The sequence below is a fragment of the Mus musculus genome, chromosome 6 (assembly GCF_000001635.26).
Source record: "Mus musculus strain C57BL/6J chromosome 6, GRCm38.p6 C57BL/6J".
NCBI classification, from domain to species: domain Eukaryota; kingdom Metazoa; phylum Chordata; class Mammalia; order Rodentia; family Muridae; genus Mus; species Mus musculus.
The window spans coordinates 28,093,615-28,117,196 of record NC_000072.6 but is presented as its reverse complement, the minus strand read 5'-3'; the positions used below and the strand labels follow the sequence as shown (position 1 = coordinate 28,117,196).

General features: G+C 41.4%; 1 protein-coding gene and 1 long non-coding RNA gene across 9 annotated transcripts in view; one reads left to right on the top strand and one right to left on the bottom strand.

Annotated features, from left to right (window-relative positions):
• Grm8 (glutamate receptor, metabotropic 8) overlaps positions 1-23,582 on the top strand; it is an 860,026-nt gene that overhangs the window by 17,950 nt on the left and 818,494 nt on the right. The window lies entirely within an intron of this gene.
• On the bottom strand, positions 341-18,286 carry Gm52896. Its single transcript, XR_003956415.1, has 3 exons — positions 18,233-18,286; positions 2,388-2,542; positions 341-402 (listed from the first exon to the last, which is right to left on the bottom strand). It is a non-coding gene; the product is annotated as a predicted gene, 52896 (long non-coding RNA).

Genomic DNA, 23,582 nt, shown 5'->3' with positions numbered 1-23,582 from the left:
TGTCCAGCAAGGCCATCCTCTGCTACAGATGCGGCTGGGGCCATGGATTCCTCCATGTGTACTCTTTGGTTGGTGGTCTAGTCCCTGGGAGCTCTGGGGGTACTGGTTAGTTCATATTGTTGTTCCTCCTATGGGGCTGCAAGCTCCTTCAGCTCCTTGGGTCCTTTCCTTAGCTCCTCCATTGGAGGCCTTGTGCTCAATCCAATGGTTGGTGTTTTATTGCTGTGAAGACACACCATGACCAAGCAACTCTTATAAAAATACTTAATTGGGGCTGGCTTACAGTTTCAGAGGTTTAGTCCACTAGCATCATAGCAGGAAGCATAGGGATACAGGCAGACACGGTGCTGGAGAAGGAGCTGAGAGTTCTCTAACTTGATCAGAAGGCATCTAGAAGACTGTCTTCCTCAGGCAGCCAGGAGGAGGGTAGATTACATGGGCATGAGCATATATGTTAGACCTATAAGTCCAGCCTTTCCAGTGACACACTTCCTGTAAAGAGACCCTACCTCCTCCAATAAGACCACATCTCTTAATATTGCCACTTTCCATGGTCCAAACATATTCAGGCCACGACAGGCCTAAGAGTCACTTTATTTTAAAGAAATTAGCAAGCCAAGGAAATGATTAGATAATCTAAAGATAACCTTTGCTAAATGTTAATAGCATTCGGGTACTTGAACAAAATTTCCCCTTAGGATTCAGTTTTGAAAACAAAAACAAACAACAAGTTAAAATAAAAGCATTTTGGCTGGGCCTAGACCTTCTAAGAACCCCAGGACTTCTGGTGGAATTGTGGGTGAAGGTGAACAGCTGACAAACCCTTGGAGTGGGTGGCAGAAGAAAGCTCATTTTGGATGTGAATTCCCTTTTTTAAATTTTAATTTCATTCTTTTACTGTGTTTGGTATGGTGACCCAAGGACTGAAATAGAGTCATGCTGGACAGTGGTCACTATTCCTTGTTGAGGAAAGAACTCTTTTGTTGTAGAGATATTCTGTGTAATGCTCTTTCCTGCCTCCAACATCATAAATGAGAGCATGGGAAGAGTCCAGAGGCACTCGCTCTACAAGTCACACTCCTGGCAGGATGATCAGGAGGAGGATGCGACTCAGAATATTAAATTGTGGTTCATACTGTCACTATCTTGTTTTATTTATTTAAATGGGAATAACTAAGTTAAACATTTATTATACTCTGCTAAGTTGTCATGTTAATGAGATATGTATAATTTCATCAGATGAAAAAGAATTTCATAGCAGAAGAGAATGTGTGTAAACAATGCAGACTCACCTGGACTGAGTAAAATGGACCTGGGTAAGACAAATGCTGTATTATATACTTATGTACCTGTGGTTGCATAAACACCTCTCAGGCATCAAGGGTCACTAAGTGGGAACTATTTAAGATGCCCCAGTCTGCCTAAGTCTATTGAGCAGCCCAAGCTAACTAAAGTAGCTTGCCTAATACCTTTGGTTTCTTAGGGTGAAGTCGAAGTTTCTTCATAACCTTGGTAGGTTGCCCAATGACATAGTCCTTATTGTATCATCTCATACAAATGGGATGTTAGTGCTAATACATTTTTAAATTTATTTTAAAGCAATTCTTTGACGTATAATTTTGCATGTAAATTATGAAAGCAAATGTTTATATCATAGGGAGGTAGATATGTTTGCTTATTTTACATAAAGATCTAAGTTTCAGGTGTATATTTAATACTGTAGGATGCAGAGCGTGTTCAGCGCTTTGTGGAGTTGATTGATATTTTGTGACTGTTAATGATGAGTGGTAAGATTGGCAGAAACATTCACTACAAACCTCACTGAGATGTGATTACAGTCACTTCAGAAATTGTTAGAACACATGTTCAAGTCCCAAACCAAAATTCATTTAACATACTTTTTTTTTTTAAATGAAACAAAAAAGGCAAAACTGACAAAACATGAAAAAAGAACAAAAGCAAAGCCAAAAAAACCCATGGAGCCTGTTTTGTGCTGGCCAAGAATTCCTGAGCATGTAGCCTGCTGTGAGGTGTCCTTGATAGACATTCAGCCATTTCCCAGCAGCTAGCAGTTGCAGATAGCTTCCTGCTTAGGGGTGGGGCTTTGTACCCACTTCCCCCTTTCCACGCTGAACACCCAACTTTTTATGTGGGTGCTGGGATTTGAACTTAGGTCTTCAGATATGCATGGCAAGCACTTTTATGTTAGAGCCATTTCTTCAGCCTCTCAAACAGCAATTTAAAAGAAGCAAACCAACCAACAAAACCCCACAAACATTCTAACACAATAAATGCAATCCAAAGGTACTCACTTGGTGCCTTGTGCTCAAGATTGATAACAGGAAACTATTAAAAGCCTAGTTTTCATAGTTTACAAGAGCAGATACCTGTGTGTGGGCTCAAAACTCTGCCGTATGTCACGTACAATCGTCTGGAACCTGAGCCCAGGTGCTTGAGGCGGGATGCTGGTAGCTGATCTGATGGCGTGCGCAGAGCCAAGTGCTCATCACAGATTCAAAACCAAGGCTGTGTGTGGTGAGAGCTGCAAGAGAGCAAGGTGAGTCCTTCCAGGAACACCTTGAGTGTTAGCACATTTGATTTTAATTAATTTTTGATTCCTGCATGTTTAGAAACCTCTTATGTTGCTGTCTTTTTCACCCCCTACCCCCATTCAGTTATACGACCCCGGTAGGGTTGCGCAACCCATAGATTAAGAAGTTATGCCATAGAGTGGCTGATGTACACAGGGGTGAACTCCGGTGGGGTTTAAGGAAGACACTCTCAAACCCCGGAGATCTCTGGAAACTTACCTAACCTAAAACCAAAAAAACGCTTGTAGTTTTCATGTGCTGTGCGACTATCATTGCTGTTTGGACTGTTCTTATTAATCACACACACACAGCTAATTGCTCAAAAAGAAACTAAACGCACTATCAGTGAGCTGATGTTACGCTCTTCTCATAGAGCCAGTCCGGCAGGGCCCACTGCTCTTTCTGCTGTGTAGCTCTTGAGATTCACCATAGCTGCACCATTTCAGTACTTGGCCATACATCTCCGTAAGGGAACTTTTTTTTGAGGAATCAGCAAAGTTTTGTTTGGAAAGCATTTAAAGTGTTTGGAAATCGGATTGAATTAAAACAGCATAAAGGATTCTCTTTCTTGTTGACGCTGTCGTTTTGCTTTGTAACTTCTGCTCTCATAACCGGACCCACTGAAATGGGAGGTATTTTGTTGTCTTTGAAACCACAGGGGTGGAATTTCAAACTCTTTGAGTTTTCCCCCTTTTGCCTGAGGAAGGAAGATATTGTAAATTCCATTTAAATAAAGTTTGGATTCCTTTATTTCATTGATATTCATGCGACTGAAGCACCTAGTGAGCTTGGTTGGTGTATAAATTAATATTTACAGGTAAAACCTTGTTGAAAATAAAATAGATTAAGTGGAGAATATTTTTCCCACAGCTTCCTTCTCCAACGAAAATGAAATAACTCTGCACCGTTCCTCTGCTGAATGCCCCATCTGTCAGCTGCACACAGATCTGAGCCTGTACCATCTCAGGGGTGTTTGGGGCCAGGGCTTCATGTGAAGTGGTGTGCACGAGTGAGCACCCACTGGGAGAATTGGCAGTTAGGAATTTAGAGTTACTTTTACCTTTAAATATTTCTTGATTATAGGGTTCTAAAGTGGAAACCTGTATCACTGGATTCTAATTTCAATCTCTGCTGATCAACATTACATATAGCAAACAACAATTTTTCCTTTTTCTCTTTTTTCTCTTTCTCTCTTTTTTCTCTTTCTCTTTGTCTTTGTCTTTTCCTTTTTCTTTTTCTTTGTCTTTTTCTTTTTAATTTTCTTTGTCTTTGTCTTAATTTATTCTCTTTACATCCCGATTCCTGCTTCCCTCCCAGAAACCCCCTCCCACAGTCCATCTTCCCATACCTGCTTCCCCTTCTCCTCTGAGGTTGGAGGACCCCCTGGTTATCACTTGATCTTGGCAAATCAAGTATGTGCAGGCACATCCTCTCGTACTGAGGAAGGTCAAGGCAGCCCAGGTAGCCTGACATATCCCACAGACAGGCAACAGCTTTTGGGATAGCCCCAGCTCTATTGTTCTAGACCTACATGAAGACAGCTGCATATGTGCTACAGATAGCACCCAACAATTTAAAAAAAGACATTAAATCAAGGGTTCTAAAAATAAGGCAATAGGATCGATGAATAAATGTTATTATGGCATATTTAAAAAATTCATGATGTTTAAACCAATTATTAATATTTTAGTTCACTAAAATAGTATAAGTCTGGGTTTATATTTGCAAAAACAAATATAAAGCCTATAAATAATAAGCACAGGCTACACAATAGAAATGACCTCTGAAGGATCTGCCCATGTAGACACTTGTTATCCGGAGGGTACACAGTTTTGCCTTGTGCTTTGTTTCAAACAACTCAGAATTAAGTTCAGTGGAGTTGTATAGTTGAATAAGATGCTTCAGGTCCAGTATTGTCCGTGGGTATTTGAATATTATTCCCAGTGACATCTGGGTATTTTCAAGATGTCTTAAAAAGCTCAACACATAGTACAGATAAAAGTGACTGCTTTTCTTAGTTTCCAAGTGCTCGGAGTTATGAAATCTTGTCATCGTAGTGTTAGAAGAAACATTTGAAGGCTTCTTTTATAATCTGGCACAGAAATCAAAATATGTTCTGGGGGATCAGTCATGGTGGCATACATCCGTAAATCCAGCATTCAAAAAAACAGAGACAGGGTGTAGATATTTGATGATAGTTAGGACTGCATAGTGAGACCCTGCCTCAAAACAAAGTCCAACCCAACCCAACTCAACACAACATAACAGAACAAACAACAACACTTCATAAGTAGCCTGTGAAGACCCTCCATAGGGGTAGAATCTTCTCTCTTGGGTCAAGTGTAACTCTAGCCAACCCTGTCTTCTGATGACCTCTCTGTCATGGAACATCCCTTCAGCTCCCCAAGAGTCACGTTCTCCAGCATCCCTTCTATTGCCTTACCCGCTGCTTCTACCAAGCACAAGCAGTGACTTTTATCCATAGCTTCCTGGATGCCAGGCACCGTGGTAAACAATATACATAACCGCATTTGTTCCTCCTCACAGCTGCCAGGCAAGCATGGCCTTCGAATGAGGGAAAGGCTTTTCTCTAAGGTTCCTCAGAAGGCATATGGTCACTCCATATAAAACCTGGGTCTGATGGACTCCTAAGTCTTAAACTATTGCTTTATACAGCCCCTTTGTACTGTATTTTCAGATTTCCTGATGGTATCCTTTATTTGACTATATTCCTGCTGTTACTTTAATCCAATTCTGAGTTAAATCCATTTTCCCTTGCCATTTTCTAAAAGATTGCCTTTGAGTAGAGAAGCTCAACCCTCCAGATGGGAGGTGTCAGCCTCATAGTCTCAGCGTGTAGGTGGCTGGGATGGTGGGTGGGCTGTGGAACATATGTCTAGTGGACAGTGGCCTCCACAAGGACCGCGAAGGACTGCCGGTGGCCCCGTGTGCCTGCCGTTCTGCTGGGCTGGTCACACGGCTCCCAGGGAAGGTTGGGACGCTTGGATTCCATTAGCAGCATTAGTGGGGAGCTTCCCCATTGTTCCAGATGTTTTCTGAGGACATCGGATGGGAAGAGTTTGCATGATCGCAGATGGTCAGAGCAGTTTGTGCAGCAGGAAGCTTTCCAAGGGAGGACTAATCTATCCAAAATTCTTTTCTGAAGTTGATGACACAATGTGGAGAGATTACTTGAACTTCAGGAAAACACCGAAAACATCAAAATAAATGCTTTTTTTTTTTTTTTTTGTGCCTACTCCTTTCCCAAACTAAACTATTCCCCGTGACTGCATTTCCTGAACATATGGAATAAAGTTCTAGATCAAATGGAGAGATGATAAAAATGAAGGTTCTTCCATTTGCTTCTTATTTCGGTAGAGTCTACTCTTGAGTATCTGGGCTCAAAAGCTGAGACAAGAAATATATGACATTCACAATACCAGAAAAACAAACCATTCATTTTCACACTTATGAGGAGGGGCCGAAGTTCAGTCCTCATTTTGGTACCTTGGCAGAAGAGGAGAATTGAGTTCTTTCAGCCTCTCTGGGGAGTAAACTTGGCTAGCAGCCTCATCTGTCCATGTGTAACCCCAATCCAAGGGTCCCCCTGGATGCCTCTGCATTTTCCACTGTAGCTACACGCCCCATCCTTCCTGTTAACCCATATGATCCTCCATTTCAAGGCTTCTTAAAACCACAATGTGTTTGGTTATACCTTTACTTTGAAAACACTTTTGATCTTTTTCAAGTTCCATCAGATAAAAATACCTTTTTATACCTTTTGTTTCCATGGTAATGGATTCCAGGACTTCTTTAGAAAACCACTAGATTCATGTGCCCATGGGAAGACGGTGTATTATGGATTAATAAAGTAAATACCAGCATACCCCGTGCAAGGAGCTGACAGAAGCACTCAGAAGGCTCGGGACATGATGAGGTTGTGCGTGCTCGTTTCTCTCTCCCCCCACCCCCTCTCTTTTTCTGTAACATTTTAAAAATTGCAATTAGTGGACTTTGGAACCTGAGCCCTACATTGTAGGCAAACAGCTTGTGAACTTTAGTGTGAAATTTAGTGATTACTAATCAGCTCAAAGCAGAAAGAGCAAATTAACTTGCGTTAATTTCACATTTAATAATATATAAGAAGCCAGAAACCCCCTTTCTGGATTTTGCACAACTTTCTTTCATTCTTACAAGTACTATTTCTGTTTCTCAGAATTTAAACAGGGGAGGAAAGGCTTTCTCTAGTTTTCACCTTTCTCTGAAAGAATATTTCCCTGGGATGTCTTTTTGGCAGTTTCTGCTAACATAGCCTTTAAGAATCTGGGGGCATGTATCAGAACACAGCAGAACAGTCTGTTAACAGAGAATTTAATAAATAAAAACCACCTTTCCCAGGAAAAACAGAATGGCCGTTGCAAGCTACTGAGAATGGAAAGGCATAATCAGACATATTTCTCTCTATTTTGTCACCCCTAATTTTGTCCCCTGTGTTTTTGTTTTTGTTTTTGCCATATTATAGATCAGGGCAAGGTGGAGGAGTAGAGAGAAGTAACCTCCGACAAGAGGGGAAAGAACTGGTGGTGGGAAGGAAGAGGGCAGGAATGTGCTTGCTCATTTGATTGTGTTTATTTATAAAGAAGCAATGAGTCAAAGCCCCATTTTTGCTAATGTAGATTTTAGTATTTTAAATTTCCATGCCATTATTAATAACATTAAGATGCTTTTATGTTGAAATAACTAAAGGTACTTTCAGAATAAAGATTGACATTAGAAGCCTAAATACCTTTCTCCATGATTGCTTCTCTCCCTCCCTCCGCCTCCCCCCCCCCATATGTGTGTGTGTGTGTGTGTGTGTGTGTGTGTGTGTGTGTGTGTAGGTCAAAGAAGCACTTGTAGGAGATTCTCTCATTCACTTTGTGGGTTCTGGGGGTCGAACTCAAGAGTTCAGATTTGGCAGAAAGCACATTTGTCTGTGGAACTATCTCTGGCTCTGGTTTTTCTTTTTATGCCTTAAGTGTAAAAATGATCAACAATTGTAATGCAATGTTTTCAAAAGTCTTCTAAGAGACACAAAGTTGAGGGGCCAGAAACACAAAGCTAGCCTCACTATATAAACAATGCATTGTAGGACTTGGGGTTCCCCCACCTGCCTGGAAAGATTCAATACTACTGTCCCTAATAAAATGAAATGGCAGGCTACTCACTTCAGCACTCAGTTTTTATTTTCATCCTCATGTTCTTTGGTTTTCAAAACACCTGTTAAAATGCATTTTCTCCTTGCAATAGAGCTCTCACTAAAGATAGCTCTAGATGCTCCTGGAGTACTGGGGACACTGCTTCAAATGTTTCACTTCCTGCTTCTCCTTGCTCCATCTACACTAGGCCCTTATGGAAGTCTCCTTCGTTCTGTTTCTGCACTAGCACAGGTTACACACCAAGAAGGGTTCTGGGCTTTTGGAACAAGAATGTGAATAAAGCACCTCCCCTTAGAGAGAACATCCCTTAAGTAGAAGATTAGCTAAGTCCTGGCAAGAAGCCCTTTGGGTGTACTGTCAATTCAGCCTGTATCCTTCGAGAAATGCTCTTTAGGGGCATCAGTACAAACTTTACCAACTACCATTGCACCCCAAACAAGGCTTAGGGGCGTCAACTCCTGGGATCTCCTTTTAATGCACCCTAGATACTTCCTCAGACCAACAGAGGGGAATGTGCTTCCCCAAGACGAAGCACCAGTTTGCACTAGAGTGGCCCTGGTATACCTCTGCCTCCATTATCTCTTTCAATCTCTGCTTGTTTTCCTCTAGATAACTTGAGCTTTTTATAGAATTCCATTCTGAGTTACCTATCATGTTTTAGAGTATATTTCTTTATATAGCTCCTTACACACACATACACATAAATAATTTATCACGGTCTACCGGTGGTGCCATTTTGTTGGTTCCAACAAAATATAGAAACTTATCTCTCACCACCTGCTCTCTTTTGTGATACACTTGTGATAAATATTTCCTCTGTGTGCTCTCAGAAACATGTGAGGTGGTGCTATGCTTTCTGCTTTAATCATTAACTATATTTGGAAAATGCAAGAGAAGCAAATTATATAATATTTACTCATACTTTTACTCTTTTAGCCAGCCTTCCTTCCTTCCTTCCTTCCTTCCTTCCTTCCTTCCTTCCTTCCTTCCTTCCTTCCTTCCTTCCTGATATCTTGACTCTTTTTCTTTTCCTTTCTGCTCAGAAACCTTCTTTAGCCATTCTTTTAGGGGCTATGTCTGTTAATGACAACTTGGTTTAGATGGCATTCTTGAAGAATGTTTTCTCTGGATTTAGAATGATGATGGACAGGTCTGTTCTTTCAGCATTTGAAAAACACTCTCTTCCTTTGAGCCCCTTTGACTCCTTTTGAGAAATTCTTTCCCATATAATCCATGTCCCCACCCCCACCCGCACTTTAGTGATGTGGTGTTTCTCTCTGGCTTGGCTCTTCATTGTTATTGTGTCTATCATGTGTCTTGGTGTGAAGTCCTTTGGGTTTGTCTGTTAGTGTTTATTCAGATTCTCTGTTCAGCTTTTTGCCAATTTTGGAAAGTTTTTAGCCATTATGTCTTCAGATATTTCAGCTGCAGCTCTATTTTCTGGTCCATTTGGGAGTCAGCTGACTTAAATTTAGTTATTGTATTGTTCCACATGTCTTGGGCGTGGTCTTCACTTTTTACCCTAGTGTGATTAATCATTATTGCTTAGCTTAGGTCATTTTTTTTTTATTCTACTCTGATAGTCATGGACTCTTTCCTCTGCTTTACTAACCAGGCTACTGTTGTGGAGTTCAGCTAGTGAGCTCTATAACATCTACTTGATTCTTCTGTCTTCATCATCTTTGCTAACTTCTTATTGCTTTGCCAGCTGTTTGAAGGCACTCCCTCCCCCACCAAGACTGGCTGAAACACTTGAAGCTGGTGATGCTCTGGCTTTGAGGAGTAGAAGGGTCTTTGTTACCCTTCCCATGTGTCATTCACTGACACCACCTGGGACGGAGGGCCATCTCCCCACTGGTGGGTAGTGTTGACTTCCTTACTCTTCCCAACACCTTCATCTCAGTGACGCATTGCTACCCAGCAGAGATAGAAGCCCAGCCTCCCCACTCTTCCCTCTCTGAAGGTACCATGTGCTGTGTCTGTACAGTCTAGGCTTCCCACTGTATCTCCCCCATCTCTCTCTCTCTCTCTCTCTCTCTCTCTCTCTCTCTCTCTCTCTCTGTGATTTTGGTTCTTCTGTAATGTTTGATTCCAGTAGCATGGTTTATTATCTAAATGTTTACTATCTAAAAGGGTCCAGACTGCTCACTCCCCATTCCCCAGTCCTTTGGATAAACTAAGGATGCTTTTGTTTGTTTGTTTTTGGTCTATGCCTGATGGCATGTCCAGGTTGCTGGTTTCTTTAGGATGAATGGGGACGTAATATGGGAGTCTTAGGGTTTTTATTGCCGTGATAAAACACCATGGCCCAAAATGACTTAAGGAAAAAAAGGTTTACTAGGGTACTGAAGCAGAGGTCATGGTGGAGTGTTGCTTCCTGGCTTGATTAGCCTGCATTCTTATATCATCCAGGACCAGGGACCCACAGGTGGCACCATCCCCAGTGGGTTAGTTAGCCTTCATACATTAATCATTAGCCAGGTAAATGTCCCTACAGGCTCGTCTGATGGATTCATTTGGGGGGGGGGGGTTAAGATTCTCTTCTTAGATAACTCTAACTTGTGTCTCAAGCTGGCAAACAAACAAACACACAAAACTAGCCAGGACAATGAGAAAACAGTAACAACAACAACAACAACACTCAGAAAGAATGTGGAGAAAGAAGAAAATCCAAGAACTGTAGTACTATATCATTCCTTGGTCCCAAAGGTCGTTAGCCTGCCTAAAGTATCTGTTCACCTCTCATCAGCATTGCCTATAATGTCCATACTTTAATTGATAGGAAAAGGAGCATGTCTATTCTTCTGTCAAAGCCTCTTTGCATCTTTGTCTTGTTATATGCTAGATGCCCTCTATATTTCACCCTCTTTCAAGGTCAGAGCAATTGATGTGCTTTCCAGAACACTCAGTTACTCTTATAGGAATCTTCGTTTGGACTGGAAATAGCTGCAATGTAGAAGCACTTGCACTAGAGCAGTTGCAATGAGGAAGCATCGCATTTGCAAACTTTGTTGTTAGGCAATTCTGGGTCCCAGTCCTATTTTTACTGTATATTTGTTACTTAATTTGACCAAGGCACGTATACTCTCTAATTCTTACTTTTCCCAGGTGATGATTCAAGTGTATGCCTTGCACACAATAAGTTCCATAAAAAGAAGAATGGTAGCTATTCTGCAGATCATAAATTTTCCAGATACATTGTTAATCATTTGATCTCTACTAGGAGAGAAAACAGTCCTAACTATTTTCTAGGATGCTGTTTTATACACACAAGGCATCACTGCACAGCAATTCCCAGGTACCAGTTGCCTCCAGAGAATAGCAAAACCTGACTTCTCTGAGCAATTGATGTGACGTCACTCTAATGGAACCCCATAGACTTATTCCAAAGGTTTTACAGTATAAGAAGCCAGTTAAAGGATGCTTGGGGGATTTTTGTTTGTTTGTTTGTTTCCCAAGAACGACTGAAAAAGTGATTATTTTGGGAATGTTCTGGTGCTGGTAAACTCAGCTTGATCAGTCTCAGACTTCTAAATCTCTTTATGGTCCTCACTGTAAGTCAGGTGAGGGTGGAGAGTTCAGGAAAGAAGATATTGCTACTTTTCCCTAAAGGAAGAAGAGAATTCTAAGCTGGAAGGGAGATGAGAATTATTCTTGACTGGGTTTCTAGATTTATAGTCATGGAGGTCATTTGATCATTCTGGACTTGAACTGATGTGCCAGCTTGAATCACTCATAGAGAACTTGTTAGGTCAAGTTCCCTAGAAGTAAAGCTTAAGAGAGGGGTACCTATGGAAGCTTTCTGTTAGAGTATTCTCAGGAGAAGGGATGTGGTCTCAGATGATGTTTAGCCTCATCAGGATCCTGTGGGGTGTCCTGGAGTGAAGCAAGGGAGTAGCCATCCTGCATCCCTGCATCCTGAGCTACAGGGAGCTTAGTACTAAGGTAGGGATCCTCTCTAGGTAACCTTGGGCGATGCAACTCTGTAATTCAAGGGCAATTCTCTGAATAACGTGTGAGGGTTGCCACAGGACTCAGAATGGCTGGTAGAGCTATCCTTAGGAATACGGGTAGGACTCTCTACTACACAATGAATCTACAAGATTGATTGTGTTCTTGTGAAAACCAGTGGTTTGTGTAACAGTAAAGCTGGCTGGTCCTTAATTGCTGTGTGACCTTGAATAAGTCTTTGAGCCTCTAAGAAAAAGGATAGATAGAGAGATTCTTAAAGCCTGTTTGATTCACTCAGCTCAGTTGATTGAAAATATTGGATTTAGGCCCGAAGAGATGGGTCAGCAGTTAAGAACACTGACTGTTCTCCCAGAAGTTTTGAGTTCAATTCCCAGCAACCATGCAGTGGCTCACACCCTTCTGGAGTGCCTGAAGACAGCAACAGTGTACTCGCATACATTAAATAAATAAATACATCTTATCAAAAAAATATATTGGATTTAGTAAGACCAGGGCTTCCTGGTGTGTGGACCATGTGGATTGTTAAGAAGATGAAAGAAGGCAGGTGAAAACCCATTGCTATGTGACTTGCAGTCTAGGCTAACATCTTTTGGGGCTTGGAGGTAAGGAAGCTTAGTAGCTTGGTGATGGTGGACACTGAGGAAGTTCACATAAAAAATTCGAATCTTGGAAGCATATTCTAGGAGGGAGTAAGTCTTCCTGTTCCCTTTCTGCTTAGAAGTCTGATAAAATATTTTCAGCATTGGAACTTCAGTTTCTGTATTCTGTTAATTTCCCCCTTGATTTCTGTTTCATCCATCTAGTAAGAGACCCATTCTTTCTTCTTACAGATTGATTGCATTACTAGGAATATTTTGCAGTGATTTTTAGTTTCATTAGTACGGATTGTTCGTTATCAGAATGAGGCAGATTTTTTTGATATTTTTATATGTGACCTTGGGCAGAGACTCGAGTGCTCCAGGGACCAGTGTGAGTAGGTGAGGCTCAGTAGGTAGATTAAAACCACAGCATTGTCAATCCTGGGACTCTCCGAGGATTTCCTCTCTCAGGGGTAGAAGTAACTAATGAGGCCATTGTTATCTAAGCCCAGTTGTTGATGTCTCGACATTACTCTTTCTGAATCGGTGGTGGCATAGACTCACTGCTCCAATCTGAGATGCCTTTGGTGTTTCCTGGACTTAGAGGTGACCATTAATCAAACCAGACTCCTGGAGAGTCTCCCCTTCATGCATTGGCTTGCACAGCCGTTGCCATTCTCAAACTTCTGCTCTTCCTATGTGTATCCTTTCAGGCCAGAGACCCTGCGTTGAGGAGTTGAACCTTAAGGTCAAATCAACAGGCTTTGTAGTAGGTTGTGGAAGAAATATTGAACAGGCTTTTTTTCCTCTAGGTATGCTTAGCTTTCATCAGAAGCCAAGTATTTCTTGCTCGGAAAAAGGATGTTGCTAAGGAGTGTTCAAGCTTGGTTAATTTATTAATAAAATGACTGAGTTCTCATGGAACCTTCTCTTCTGGAAGGTTTTGCAGGCTTTAGTGCATTTGAAAGGGGAAAAAGTCGCAGATTGGTGCAACCAATGGCAAGTCCTGTTAAGTAGGGAGCTCCTTATAGGCTTTTGCTGTGTGAATAGGGCCTGCTGAGATTAGATGTTGCTCGATGACTTGTTGACGGCATGATTGACAGATCTGTGGCTTTCTAGGGCTTAGACTTTATATGCCTGCCTCTCCTTCCCACCTCAGCTCCCATCCTCACATCCCTTCCCTTGCCAACTGGGTGAATGCTTTGGGATGAATCCAGATCCCTGCCTGCATCAAAGGATTTCAGCAAGGCTAGTGTGACAATGCCACTTTTTAATTTTGCCAACATGCCCTCCCTGCCCCTGCCCCGGACCCCCACACCCTTAAATTATCTATGGTTGTAAATTGTGACTTGTTTAAAATTTTATGTTTAACTCTAAACATAGTTTTATTTGGAGAGAAAAAAAAACCCCAACAATTTTAGTTACATCGTTAAGATTTAGTAGAAATAAGACTTAGAGAGTCAGTTCTTGTCAGAAAGGCCAAAAGTTCTTTATCTTGCCTCTATGTTTCAATCTGGAAGTCACAGCTGACATCCTCAGGATGAAGCCTCCCTCTGTGGCAGAGATGTCATCTGGACAGATATCGCCATTTGCTGCTAATGATGATTGATGTTAGTTCAAAAAGTTCTTCTGTGTCAAGAGGGCACTTGGGAAGCCGGCTGTAAAGAGCGCTTCCCAGCATGGGCAAGCATTTGTTATCACTCACACTTTGATGCAGCAACACATTGCGGTTCTTGGCATAATTAGAGGCAGGTTTCAAGAGTTACTGCTGCACCCTACTCGTACCTGCCAAACTATAAAGACAAACTATATTGAGGATTAAAGGACGGAATCCCTTTGTGTCTCTGAGCAGCAGAACTGAAAGGTTCATAATGACAGACGGGACCATTAGGAGGCATGAAAGGAAAAGCAGAAGCCAGGCTGAAAATGTTCTGGGCTAGAAAGGAGTTGATGCCCTTTGAACATTTGGGTTCAAATAATGTGCCATCCTTTATCTCCAAAGACAACACTACTGACCCAGTGGTGTGGAGCATGGGCTGCGGCCTTGGTTTCCAACAGAGAAGATAGAAGTTTTCTTCAACTCTGTGCTAGCCAGAGGTCTCATATGGGACCAGTGACAGGCTGAAGTGTCTGGAGGAGAGGAGGTGAGATGGAGGTAGCTAGTGCTTATACTGACCAAGTCTCCTCCTTAACGCTTTGCCACCATCACCTCCATCATTCTCCACACAGAACCCTAGAAGGTAGGGATGCGTCTAATTTCCACCTGACAGATGAGGCCACTGAGACACAAGGAGGCAAAAGACTGTTCCTGAGGCTGCACAGATAATAAATGATGCAGTGGAGTTTGATCTCTCTGAGTTTGATACCAAGGCCCAAGGTCTGAAGTATGGCATACTCTGCCCTGCTAAGGTTTTTTGTTTGTTTGTTTGGTTTTTTTTTTTTTAAGATTTTATTTTATGTATATGAGTACATTGTAGCTGTCTTCAGACACATCAGAAGAGGACATCAGATCTCATTACAGATGGTTGTGAGCCACCATGTGGTTGCTGGGATTTGAACTCATGACCTCTGGAAGAGCAGCCAGTGCTCTTAACCACTGAGCCATCTCTCCAGCCCCCCCTGCTAAGGTTTAATTACAATTAGAAGCATGCATCTTGGGAGGAAGAGGAGCAGGAACATTCCTATCACTGGATATCTATGTTCATCCATCCATCCCACCTGGTTCTTATGCTTGTTTTGACATTTGGGATTGTTTGTGTTTGTTTGAGGTTTTTTGTTTGTTTTTCTGTTTTATACAGACACAGGCTTACTAGCCAGCCTGAAACTTACCGCATAGACCAAACTCACCTAGAATTCACAGAGATCCACCTGCCTCTGCCTCCATTGTGCTGGGTTTAAAGACCTGTGCCACCACACTTGGCTATTTCAACATTTTTAATATGTTGTTCTTTACTGAATTTTCACACAAAATTAAGTTAGAAAAGTTTTGGAATTTTTTTATGCATTTTATGTGAGTGCTAAATAAATATACATCTGCTCTGCAGCCAGAAATCCCATTCCCAGAAAAAAGCCTACTTGGTGAAGATAGACAACAGGAAAGACCATATAGGTAACTTCCCAGTGCTCCCTGGCTGTAGGACTAACACATATGTTCATATAAAAAATACTACCTTAAGTTAAAAACTTCTCTTACTTATAAAATATGAATTATTTTACTTTCTATCACTGTTAAATATTGAGAGCTAAGTGTTATGAATGTAAGAGTACACACCATATACATTCATTCATAGTATGGATTAAAGAGTACATACTATATACATTGATTCATAGTATGAATTAAAGAGTACATACCATATACATTCATTCATAGTATGTTTTTAAACAGACAAAACTAACTTGGTATTAGGCTTCAGATAAGTATAGACAATCTTAGAGTAATAGTACTTAGATAGGGACAAGAAGAAAGCTTCTGAGATGCTTTTAATTCTCCATTTTTAATTGGGCACTGGTTCGATAGCACATTGTTGGGAACATGTCTTGGCAGGTTTATTATTTTATACTTTTCTGTGCCTATCACGTTCTGACAATATTGTACACTCAAATTCGCATCAACAATTTTTCCAAATATTTGAAAGTTAAAGCTCAGTTTTCTTCTCTTTGTAGGTCTTTATTTCAAATATAATAGTCTCTATTTTTTAGAATTTTATTCTGTTTCAGTTTTCAAATACTGCTAGTCATTTTAAGTTGATTTTTTTTTCTTGCCTGTGCTTTTAATTCCATTATTTTAGTACCTGCTCGAAGGACACTTCATTTCTATTCTGGTCTATGATCATCCTCACACTCAAGTTCTCGGGACATCTAGTTCTCCTGCTTGTTGTTTCTGACGACGCTTCTTCATCTCATGCTGTAAACACCTGCTTGCTGTAGACTCACACATAGATGATCATAATCTTTGGGACTCCTGAAGAGCCCCAGCTTTGGACAGGTTCCCCCAAAGATGACTCACTTGATTCTGCAAGCCCTGCTTAGTCTCTTTTATACAGAATCAAATCAACTTAATTAATTGATCCCTTGATGTTTCCTGGACAGCAAACACAAGAAATGTGAATTCAAGCCCCAAACCCCCATGAGGTCTAAATTATTATTATTATTCATATTATTATTTTGGTTGAGACAGGGTTTCTCTGTGTAGCCCTGGCTGTCCTGGAACTCACTAGATTCTGAAGGGAGATTCTTCTTTTCATTCCCAATTCCCAGCAAAGGCTGAAACAATTTTCATAACAACTTTCCTTGCTAGGTGAATTTTTTTCACTCAGTCTATTTTCATTAGGGACACAAGTGGAACATAAATAAATAAAATTATAATTTTTTAAAAGAAAGATTGCTTTCTGTACTGTGTCCAACATGTCACATGTCTCTCTGAAAGGGAGTCTCAGTATCTAATCTGTCGGCATGCCCAGGACAGACATTTGTCAAGCCTCTGTCTGCTGCTTAAATGTTGGTTACACAATATTGCCACACCTGTATACTCTGTCACCTCTTAGATTAACTATACCTAATTTTCTAGAATTAAAAAAAAGAAAGAAACGTGGGGGCAAACTGAGCTGGAATGTCAACTAACCCTGTTCCATAACACGCTAGCACACAGCACTTGCTCAAACATTACTCAGCAAGAACAGGACTTCCCCTTCTTTACTCCAAAGGGGCAATAATACAAAATCCATTCAGCTCTCTACAGAGTAACCGAGAATTTATTCTTTAACTGGAAACAAAATGCAAAGCCTAGAAAAGTGATTAAAACATGAATTTGGTCTTCACACAGTGGAGCAAAGAAGTCTTTTAAATGTTTTCCTCAAGAAATGCAAACTGACTGACAAGTAGAGATTGCCTGGAGCACTGTGTTGAGAATCTGAGAGAAGTCCTGGCTCAGTGAACTAATCTGTAAGAAGTGAGATACGCCGCCATTTTCCTGCTGAAGTATTTCTAAGAGTTTCTGCCACTTCTTCTACAGTACGATCCAGATCCAAACCCCTCCCTTGTGGGGCCAGGATCCTGTGGGACTGGAGAGACATGGGATGGGGGAACCGGTCCAGAGCCACAATGGTATTGAGGCACATCCAAACCCTGGAATCTTGTTCTGAGATCGGCAGGATTTCATGCCCACACCCCCATCCCGGACATGCATGTCCCAGCCCATACAGCCCTGTGCCCCAACCCTTGACCCTCTGAACAGGTCCCATAGCCTAGCAGTGTGACTAGCCTTCCTCTCCTTATAAGGTTATGTCCGGCAGTATTTGAAACTCCTCCCTATGCATATGAGGCATCCTCAGTGGACGCACCCTATTCACTCCCCCAAAGATTTAAGTAGCCTTTGTTCTTCCGATTAGATAATCTAGTTCACTGAAGCCTGTCTCAGGTGAGTCTGCTCTAGCCTAAGCTCACTGGAAGCCTCCCCACCCACCCTGCTATGTCCATAACATCCCACTCTTTCTGATAACACTCACTTAAGCTCTTTTGCATATCCTTTGCTCTGTATCTTGAATTCTCTTTTCTCAGATATTTCCATAGATCTTTATGATCTAGGTCTCAGATAAAATAAGATGCTTTGAAATCTGCCCTTCCCTGATGACTTGGTTAAAATGACCCCCCCCCCCCCCAACTATAGCATTTATGACATCATCCATGTTTCTTCAATGTCCATATTGGTATCTAAATTGCTGAGTCATGTAAGTATTTTCTTATCTATGGTGGTCACACTTCTCTATGTTCTCCAAATGTCCTTGCCATATATATCATACTCTGTTCCTGTGTAAAAGCTCCTTCCAGCCCTGAAACCTCTTAGGTTCTCTGGGCTGATCCAGCACTGAAACATTGAGACTCATTGGCTACTTACAGTGACCACGTGTTTGGCTGGCTTGTATTTCTTAGTGATTGAGAGAAGGAATCTATAGATCTTCTGTGTTCTAATTCATCATTGTGACAAAATGAATACGTCAATCACAAAATACATTTACCAATCAGGGTGTTTGTAAGGCCTTGTTTGTGACACCTGTTGAAGAACTGATTGTGCAAGGGTGGGTCAGAGCAGGGCACCCCCTAAGGGCTGCCTTAGGTCTGTTAGTCTCACATTGCAGAGCTTCTCAGTGTGGAATGGGCTGACCAGTCACTCCATATCACTTAAAGCCCTTGTTTAAAACTCAGGTTCCTATATGCAGCCCATCACTAGTGTCCAGAGCCATTAAATTAGAATAAATCACTCTTGAGTGAGGCCCAGAAATCTTCCTTCTTAATACTGACAAAACCTGAGTAATTCCTTCTTATGCGTCCTCAAGTGGAGAAGCACCAGCCCTTAGCTTTGGACCTGGGGCAACAGAAAAATAATAAGCAAAACAGGAAGACATTCATTAGGGCTGGTTTACAGTTCAGAGGTTTAGTACATTATTGTCATGGCAGGAAACATGGCAGCACAGGCAGACATGGTGCTGAAGAAGGAGCTGAGAGGTCTACATCCAGATCCTCAGGCAGCAGGAAGAGAGTGCTATTACTGGGCATGGCTTGAGCATCTGCGATCTCAAAGCCCTCCCTCAGTAACACACGTCTTCCACCAAGGCCACACCTTATAATAGTGCCGTGCCCTATGGTGCTATGGGAGTAATTTTTACTCAAACCACCACACTCTCTTTCCCTTTCCTCCCTCCAACACCTCTCATTCTCCTCTCACCCCCTCCCATGCCACGCCCTCTCAAATTGATAATCTTTTCTTTGATTATTTTTGACCTATGTCAAGAATTTCTTTGATTATTTTTGTTACATATATAGATATCACAGAATGTATACATATATACACAAATAACTAAATACAACCTGCTGGGTCTGTTTTTTGTTGTTTATGAGTTGTTTATGCTTTCAGAACATTGACATTTTGTAATTGTGGTTTTATTGATATTGCTTTTACTTAAAAATTTAAACGTAAATAACTCTATTTTGATGAATGTTTAAAATTGATAGTTGCCTTCTAATGACCGTGTGCATTGCATCCTAGAGCTGCCTGATATCCATAAACTGTTAGCTCCTCAGCTAGGCGGAACTTGGTGAGCCCCTCTCCCATCCACGCTAGGAGTCTGCCTGACTTGATCCTGCGTAGGCAGTCACAGACGCTGTGTTCCTATGTGCAACAGGGCTGTCATGTCCAGCCAATATTGTTTCACTGCCTCTGGCTCTTAAACTCTTTCTGCCGTCTTTTCCCTTAGGGATAACCTTCCAAGTTAGAGATGAGCACTCCAAAGATGTGCTCTCATCCATACTAAGCCTTTAAACGTTAGTTAATTTTTATGCTTACTGTGCATTCCAGTCTAGACATGCTACATTTTAAGAGCTCAATAGCCCCATGTGGCTAATGGCTACCATCTTAGCACAAGGCTAGCCAGGGAAGCTCTGAGAAGATAAAGGAGTGAAATGAAGGCCATTAGGTACTGGGAGAAATGAGTTAGAGTAGAGGGCTATGCCTTGGAGATGGAGGAATGTGTGTCAGTGAATTGCCACTGTGGTAGCATCCAGCTTTGAGTTTATACTTACCCGTATCCTCTGTACACTTGTTATATCCTTCAATGCCCAGTGCATGGTAAAATCGCAGCTATTGAGTTGTTCAGGGTAGCAGTAAGTAATGGGTTAGAAGAGAAATATATCATATCTTTTAAATTACAGAAGGACTTGGGAGCTCAAAATTTAATTATCCCCATGCAAATTTGACCAGCAGCCTAAGGTGAGCGTTTCGACATTTACATCAAAGTTCACGGTGTGCATTAATAGAAGCAGGCACGTTTTAGGAAGAGGAGGTTTTCATTTCTTTGGCTGTAATACTGTGAAAACTTGACAACAAATGTAAGCAGTCCTGGTTTTCACATCTCTGTTAAGAGATAATGCCATGTCGTGGTGTGCTCATACAACACAAAAGGTTTATTATTGGGCTCTGGATCAAATACCATATAAACTTGACCTGAATAACCCCAGACTTCCTGGAAAATTCTATGTCTGAGTAAAATACGTGACTGTAGGCAGGTGGTTTGCTTCTGCAGTCGCCTCAGAAGCAGCGAGGCAAGGCTCTTGAGGCTTCTGCCTAGCTTCTGCTATTTGAAAGGTAGTAATAAAACCAAAAGTGTAGTTTTGTCCCTAGAAAGACCTCCAAATGCTGAGTTTATTTCTGCAAAGATAACTCTTTTCATGTGTGTTCTGTCAAATAAAAAAACGAATGTAAACACTAGACAAAGGAGACCTTCCCGGAAGCTTGGGATCTAGAGGAGGGGGATGTGTCTTCTCCTCGAACCCTAAGAACGCAACTGACTCAAATATGTGCCATTCTTATGTTTGCCCAAATGCTACCTTCGAGTATTGTCTTAGTCCAGTCTTGATGCAGTAACAAGATACCTTTCAAATTGAGTAATTTATAAATAACACAACCTCATTTCTCAAAAATCTGGAGGTTGGGATGTCTAAGATCAAGTCACCAGCACTTCTTATGTTTTTCTGAGGACAAAGAAGGATAGCTTGAGCCTCCAAGTTCTTTTAAAATTGAGTTAAACCCACATAAACGTCTTACCTCCTAATAAATTACTTTAGCGGGCTTAGTTCCAATGTATGTATTTTAGATTTATTTTTAATTATGTTTATGTGTGTCTGAGAGCGGGTTTGTGCATATGAGCACAGTGTCTTCGGAGATCAGGAAAGGCTGTCATATCTCACGGAGGTAGAATTATAGGCAATTGTGAGCCATTAGAAGTGGGGCTGGAACCGAACTTGTGTCCTCTTTAACAGCAGTAACAACCTTAGGCTTTAACTATCTCTTCAGCCCTGACTGCAACACAAAAATTTCAAAGGGACACTAACATTTATGTCATATAAGTGTTCTGCAGTGTCATTATGATAACCCCCAATACACTTAAGTTGACTTTTAGAAGCTTTTGAAACCGTCTTAGACTAATGTAGTACCCATGCTAAGCTAATATCTTACAAAATAAGAGAAAGCATGCTTATCAGACATTGTGCCTTTAATTTGTGTTCATTGTCTGTGAAACTAAAAGGAACTTTTAATAGCCAGAGTTCATATGTCCTAGTCTCTTGAGACTGTTGGTGGTGGGAGATCATTCAGTGGAGGATGTACTAGAAGAGAAGTTGTAGCGTCTGATTATAACTTGGTGCAAACTCACTCATCACCTTACATGTGGGTGCCTCTGCCCTACGGATTCATCATGTGTGTTAGGATTAGAATGAATCATAGGGGCTGTCTCTTCTCACCTTACATCAAAATAGCTAGAACACTATAAAGCATTTGTGTCAAACTTTGGTGTAAATGAGCCCTTAGAACACTACGTATTCCATGGCTTAACATTTCATGGTTAGAGAATTCTCCTTTGCTTTAGAATTGAGAATTTTGTGGATCTGGAGAGATAGCTTAGTGGTTAAGAACATTGGGCACTCTTCCAGAGGACCAGGGTTCAATCCCCAGCCACGACATTATGCTCACAGCCATCTGTGATTACAATTCCAGGGAATCCTCCACTCTCTTTTGGTCTCTCTGGGAACTGTCTGTGTGGTATACAGATATAAAAGTAGTCAAAGCACCCATGCACACAAAATAAAATAATAATAACAATATAAACTTTAGTCAAATGAGTACAAGGACTGTGTGTAAATCTCTATATTTTCTAGCACCAGGCTGCACAAATAGATTCTTGGCTAAATACCCCAAATCTTACCTTTATTTTAGCAACCCCCAGCAATTGAAGATATAGTTATTTTTGTGGTGTTATTTTATAGTCCAGGCACTGACCTCTAGTTTGTTTTGAAAGTAGGGAAAATAATTCTGCCTCTAGGCTGAATATGAACTCTCACATTAAAAAAACAAACAAACCTGGTTTTATGCATACCTTCAGAATTTATTATTGAAACTCACTTAGGTGGTTAGAAATTCTCCCACTTCCACTAGAGGCTTGCTTGGCAGCATCTAGAACTCTTAGTTTGCTATACTGCAGGGTGTTGAAAGAACTGTGTTGTGGGGATTCCCCTGTATAATGGGCTATCCTAGAACCTCAAGGTACCTTGATTTGTTCTGTCTCCATATGGTATCTACTCATTAATTTATTCAGTACCATTTCATGAGAGTTTATAAATACTTCTCATCACTGTCTTGACTAGGGAAGCTCTCAACATTTTCTTCAACCTCAGAGGGTCTTTAATGAAAATAATGCTATTCCATCTGGCCGTGGAGGCCAAAGGAACACAAACCTACATTTCTAGGATTCCCCTTGGGTGAGTTAGTATCTCCCTGTTAGTCTTTGTTTCTCTATGAGCCTCTGTGGAGTGCTGAGTTCCCCCTGGGCTCATCCTTCTACTGCTATGCTGCATGCTCTGGGTCTATGTCTGAAGATTGGAGCTTGAACTTGTGCAGGGACAAAGGTGGTAGTCTCAGCCATTGTCCAGACAGAAGCTGCTGAATTCACAGTTGTATTAGATCTCCCTGCTCACCGCACTGTTCTTCTCCCACTGACCAGCAAACAGCTGAAGTCTTGGCTGAGCTTCAACTTGGACAGTGGCTTCTTGGCTTTGTAAAAGATGGTAGGGACTTAATGAGCTTCCCTTCTGATTTAGCACTTGGGTGATTTCTTTCCAACAGCTGCTGTGTCTTCTTGCTCTTTATCAAATGAGGTTTCCAGGTGAATTTACTTCCTCAACAATTTCAGGATGAAAACTGAAGGCACAGAGTCCTGGTCTAGGTGTTAAATCTTAGAGAGAGAGAGAGAGAGAGAGAGAGAGAGAGAGAGAGAGAGAGAGAGAGAGAGAGAGAGAGAGAGAGAGCCAAACTCTAGGCTATATTTAACAAACGTGGCAAGTCCCTCGGCTTACAATTGGCTTGCCCTTGGTTTCTCACAGCAGTGGGGCATCGGCAAATGGAACCTCTACTTTAGGAATTTATTTCTCCCAGATATTGAAACAAACACACACCGTGCAGCATTCCAGAATAAAACTTTTGTAGGAAATGGAACTGGGGACTACATGTTGCCAAAGAAACACTAGGAATTCTGGGGGTGGGGGAGTGGGGGTAACTGGGTTGCTTGTAAGCTGGGAATCTCAACACTTCTGCACAGTGAAATGACTGGAAACAGATGAGCTCTGTGATCATCGGGCAGGGGTGAGGAGGAACATCTGGGAGGGTCAGAGCACTCGGGTGAACAGAGTCACGTGCACTG